Below are 6,000 nucleotides of genomic sequence, written 5' to 3' on the forward strand. Positions count from 1 at the left end.
AAAGCCCTCTGGTGGCAGGGGGTGGGGGGTGGAAATGGCAGTAAGAGGAGGTGCTAGAAAAAGAAAACAGTATTCATGTGTCTGGGACCCACACACCTTCCTGTCCGGACAAAATACAAACATGTTTTGGGGGTGATTGTTCCAGAAAGACTGAGTTAAACGAAGTTTGGGAATAATCTCAGCAAAGCCGGGGAAAACGTCAAAAGACTGAAAACGGTCCATGGATGATTTTGGATGCAACAAAAACCCACTGAGGTTCAGACGCCAGCCTGGAACAAAAATCTCTACTTCTGCAGCCAGAGAAGCCAATGCAGGTGCTCCCTGGGAAACACAAAAATACCTCTGCCCACCTGCGCTTGCAGGACAGCTGGAGAGAAGAGTGCCTCTGACCGTAGATGGAGTGCTTTCTGCTCACTATCAAGCCAGTTCCCATTAGAACAGGGGTAGGGAACCTTTAACACTCAAAGAGCCATTTGGACCCGTTTTCCACGGGAAAAGAAAACACTTGGAGCTGCAAATAATTTTTGACATTTAAAATAAAGATAACACTGTATATATTGGGGTTTTTTTAAACCTTTTACTCCATTCATTCTGAGAAGCGCATGGATGCACCCGCCCTGCTGCCTGCAGGGCGGGCAAGGATGGGGCCAGCGGCTCGGCCTTGCCGGCTGCCGGGAAAGCGCCCGCCCCGCTCGAACAAGGCGGGCGAGAAGGGAAACCTGTAGCGCTGCCCAGCCGGCCGCGGGCAATTGGTGCGCCTGCCCTGCTGCCTGCAGGGCGGGCAAGGATGAAGCCGGCGGCTCAGCTCGTGGAGCCGCAGTGCAAGGACAGAAGAGCCGCATGCGGCTCTCGAGCCGCAGGTTCCCTACCCCTGCATTAGAAGAACATAAAAATATGTAAGGTTCCCCCTTTTGGAGGGGGCTACTGAGAACATTCACACTTTCAAGTTGTACAAGACTCTTGCAAAGTAATTCTAAGCATGCTGAACATCGCTCTTTGCCCCGTGTCATCTGCCTGAGGAAGAGATCCCCTGGGTTGGATTTAAATATTTTGCTGTAGAATCAACCAAATCCCAGAACAGAAGAATCACAGCATCAGAACAATCCGAAGCAGAGCTCCACCCTTCTAAATCCACTGAAGTCAGTAGACTTAGAAAGGTTGTTAACTCGGCTGAATAGAACACCTGACTACTAGACTTTGCTTGAGAGCGGAAAAGGAACAAATGAGATTTGCTCAGTTGCAGAGGGGAAGAGAAAAGCGCAAGAGCAGCCCACGTGAAATAAATCTTTCCCTGACCCATTCGCCTTCCCGTTGGGGTTTCCTGCCACAGGAAACCAACCTCACCAGCTGCTGGCGAAGGAAGAAAGCCGTTCCGGATCCTCCTGAGCGCTTCCTTTCTCCCGTCTCAATAATAGGAATGAACACCTTCGCCAACTGACTCTCTAACTTGAGAAGCAGCTCAGCACCTAGAGAAGGATCAGGGTTGTAAACCGCCAGCTCCAACCCTCCTAAGCTGGTTGCCCCCTGGGAAATGTAGCCTAGTAGCTAACCAAAGGCCACGGACTCTCAACACTCAGTGAGGGGCAGCTGAATTAGAAAGGCCCCATCCTAGAACTTTCCACATCCCGGCTCTGTCCCCGCACACAAAGTTTAAAATAAAATAAAAACCTGCTCAGACCCCCCCCCCCCTTAGCCAGTACAGGCTCCTAGGGCAGGCATGGGAGTTGCTACCTTATGCATTTATTCGCCACTAAGTCATTTACAGCGACCCTGTAGGGTTTTCAAGGCAAGAGGCGAGCAGAGGTAGTTTGCCATTGCCTGCCTCTGCACAGAGGCTTTGGGCCTCCTTGGTGGTCTCCTATCCAAGTACTAGCCAGGGCTGACCCTGCTTAGCTTCCGAGAGCTGACCAAAGCAGGCTGGTCATCCAGGTCAAAGAATGAGACAAACAGAGGTGGTTTGTCACTAGCTGCCTGTGTCACCATTCTCGACTTCCCTGGAGGTCTCCCATCCAAGGGCCAACCCACCCCGCTTAGCTCAGCTGGGCTTTCCAGGTCAGGGGGGTACTTTGTTTATATTTAATTGAAAAGATGTCCACATCTCTTTTCCAGGGTCATTTAACAGGTAAAAAAACCACAACCCCCACACAAATCAATAGATCAGAAATATTTCACACCACTGTTTCTAAGTCAAGCATCGTCTCTCTGTTTAGCAAAACACGAGGCTAAAGCAAAATGCCTTTGTGGGTTTTCCAGGCTGCAAGGCCACGCATGGTCTGGTAGTTTTAGCTCCTAATGTTTGCTAAGGAGATGGGGGCTACCCTTTTGAGGGTCCATAACTTTGGACCCCCTGAATCAAACTGCACCAAACTTGGGGGGTGCCATCATGACAGTCTCCAGATGATACCCTGAAATTTTGGTGCCAATACATCAAAAATTTGCCCCCTGCAGGAACATCCCAGAAATTTGCCCAAGAATCTTTGTTCTGCATTGAGTTTTCTGCATTGCTGTCAATGGGGGTTGCAGGCTGGGGGGGGGGGCACATTTCTGAAGGCACGGTCTCAAAACTTTCAGGGTCTCATCAGGAGACTGCCCTGATGATGCCCCCCAGGTTTGGTGCAGTTTGGTTCAGGGGGGCCAAAGTTATGGACCCTCAAAACTGTATCCCCCATCTCCTATTAGCTCCCATTGGAAACAATGGGGGATGGGGCACCCCCTTTGGGAGTCCATAACTTTGGACTCCCTGAACCAAACCTCACCAAACTGTGGGGGTAGCATAAGGACAGTCTCCTAATGATACGCTAAAATTCCGATGCCGCTAGCCTAAAAACTGCGCCCCCTGCAGGTCAAAAATGGAAAACCACAAAAAATACCCAAAAACGAACCCTGCATTTTGATGCCCCCCCACAAGGTGGTGCCCTGGGCAGATGCCCATCTTGCCCAATGGGCATTACGCCCCTGCCCAGGTACTAATCTTTACCAGGAACTAGAAGCCTCTATGCTGGAAGAAGCTACCAGCTGGTACCGTCTTGGCAGCAGTATCGAGAGCTGTGGCGACTCAGCCCGAACGTTCTCATCCCCAAACTACTCCAGGTCCAGGATGGCAGTCAACGGCTCCCCTTGTGAGCCAGGAGGCTATCTGGCAGGCAAATGTAAACACACACAGCAGCAGCCATAGCCCGCGACTGCGCCAGGAGCAACTGAGCCCAGGGGCAGCCTAACTTCTGTCACCTTCTTTCCCTCGTGAACGTTGAAGGCTATCTGGGCTGTATAAACTGTTCTTGAATAGTAGTTGTCAAATGATGCAAGGGACCGGTGTGGTTTCACCTGGCCCTATAAAACCTCATGCTTTGAGCTCAGGCTGTCTCTTACCTCTTGAAGGTATGATGGCTGACTAGTCCATCTTGTTTCGACTTTCTTGGCCTTCCTGTCTGGGGCTAACTGGCCTCCTGACACAAAAGAGGGTGAATTTCTGGACCGGCGGTGGCCATGAAATCCATCCCGGTTCTTACTGCCAGGCGTTCTCCCCGTCTCCCACATACACAAACCCTGCCCTAGTGGCTAAATCCATTCAAACGCTTGTCAATCTGAAATAAGTCCTGTGATCCCTTCAGGTATGAGCCGGCCTCTCTGTTAGCTGAACTGAAGTACGCTTCGGTGCCTCCTACACATCTTTTGCTCTTCCAGTCCATGTAATGCATGTAATCCGGAGCTCTCTGTTGAAATGCAATTACACCCTGGGAAAGTCTGTGGATAATTAATTAACCCTAACCCCAGAGTGCTTTAATTCAGGTTTGTGCCCTTGTCCTTTTCCAAAATCCGTAACAAAACCAAAGGTATTAACTACACAGACACATACTACATTCCTACCTAGCCCCTTCAAGAAGACTGTAGCTTCCAGGTACTTTATTGTAAGGTTCATGTGAAACACTCACAACAATGTGCACAGAAACAAACCACCAAGAGCCATAGTGCATGTGAACACATACATAAATGCAGGTGCATACCTATTTGTGTAATGACCTGGAAAACCCAGGCTAGCTCTATCTCAGTGGTTCTCAACCTGGGGGTCAGGCCCCCTTTGGGGGTTGAACAACCCTTTCACAGGGGTCGCCTAAGACTCTCTGCATCAGTGTTCTCCATCTGTAAAATGGATAAATGTTAGGGTGGCGGTCACCACAACAGGAGGAACTGTATTAAAGGGCCGCAGCATTAGGAAGGTTGAGAACCACTGCACTATCTTGTCAGATCTTGCAAGCCAAGCAGAATTAGCCCTGGTTACTACTTGGATGGGAGGTCACCAAGGAAGTCCTGGTTTGCTGTGTAGAACCAGACAATGGCAAACCACCTCTGAGCAGCTCTGCGGAGTCACCATCAGTCCACTGCAATTCGACAGCCAAAAGATATTTCCCTACCTAGGATTGCTAACCTCCAGGTGGGGCCTGGAGATCTTCTGCCAATATAATTGATCTCCCATTATTTCCCCTGAAGAAAATGGTTGCTTTGGAAGGGGGATTGCGTGGCCTGGTACCTACTGGGGCAACTCCCCAGGCTCCGCCCTCAAAGCCTCCAGGTATTTCCCGCCCAGATCTGGCCACCCTCTCCCCACCAGACCGTGTGTAGTTACATCTGCAGATTTCAGAATAGTTTTTGTTCACTGCCAGTTTAGTTCAGAGTTCAATTCAAGGGTCTGGTTATGACCTTGAAAGCACTTCACTGCCTAGGAACTACATACTGGAAGGGACGTCTCCCTACACACCCTCGTGTATTATCGGCAGCCTTCAGCTTACCACTTTCTGGGTGTTCCCTCACTAATGATGGCCCACCTGGAATCGCCGAGGGCTCGTGCTTTTTCCGTGCCTGCTCCCACTTTACGGAATAGGCCCCGAGGAAAGCGCCATCCCTGGAAACACCCAGGTGGTGCTGTAGAGCTATTTTATTCACTAGAGCTGTTAACAGGGCTTACATTTCAGGCATCGATGACGAACCTATGGCACTCCAGATGTTCATGGACTACGATTCCCATCAGCCCCTGCCAGCATAGCCAATTGGCCATGCTGGCAGGGGCTGATGGGAATTGCAGTCCATGAACATCTGGAGTGCCATAGGTGCATAGCCAATTGGCCATGCTGCATAGCCAATTGGCCATGCTGGCAGGGGCTGATGGAAATTGCAGTCCATGAACATCTGGAGTGCCATAGGTTCGCCACCAGGGGGTGAAATAGGGTTTTATTGTTATTTGGATGTTTTAGTTGTGTTTTGCCCTGACCTGCATGGCCCAGGCGAGTCTCCACCTTGCAAGCGTTCAGCATCTAAGTGCAGCCAACCCTGGTTATTATTTAGATGGAAGACCACCAAGAAAGGCCTGCAGAGAGAGGCAATGGCAAACAACCTCTGTTCCTCTTTTGCCTTGACCTGGATAGCCCAGACTAGGCAGGTATCAGATTGCAGAAGCAAAGTAGGGCCAGCCCTGGTTAATACTTCTGTGGGAGACCAGCAACACAGACAGACAGGCAGTGGCAAACTACCTCGCGTGTCTCTTGCCTTGGAATCCTCACGCCCCATAAATTGACTTTTGCACCTTCCGCCACCAATTGCATATCATAAGCCGCCTTAAGCCGCAGGGAAAAGTGGAGAATAAACGTTTTGATCAATCAATCAATCAATCAATCAATCAATCAATCAATCAATCAATCAATCAATCAATCAATCAATCAATCAATCAATCAATGTATACAGACCAAAAAGAAACTGACAGCCTGCCTCATTGAAACAAAACAACATTCCTCTAGTCCAGAATTCAGCTTCACCAGCGACGTTAGATGTCTCTGAGAAGAGCTCAAGCCAGGTACAGATCAAGCTACCTTCGCCTGGCCTCTTTGTTTCCAGCATCAGGTCCTCAGCAGAAGCACCCCTCCTGATCGCGGGGGCTCCGATAAGGACATCCCACAACACCACACACTTTGTTCTTGCCCTGTACAACGGACACCATCACTGTCACTT

Source organism: Sphaerodactylus townsendi, linkage group LG03 (genome assembly GCF_021028975.2).
Source record: "Sphaerodactylus townsendi isolate TG3544 linkage group LG03, MPM_Stown_v2.3, whole genome shotgun sequence".
In the NCBI taxonomy this organism is placed as follows: Eukaryota; Metazoa; Chordata; class Lepidosauria; order Squamata; family Sphaerodactylidae; genus Sphaerodactylus; species Sphaerodactylus townsendi.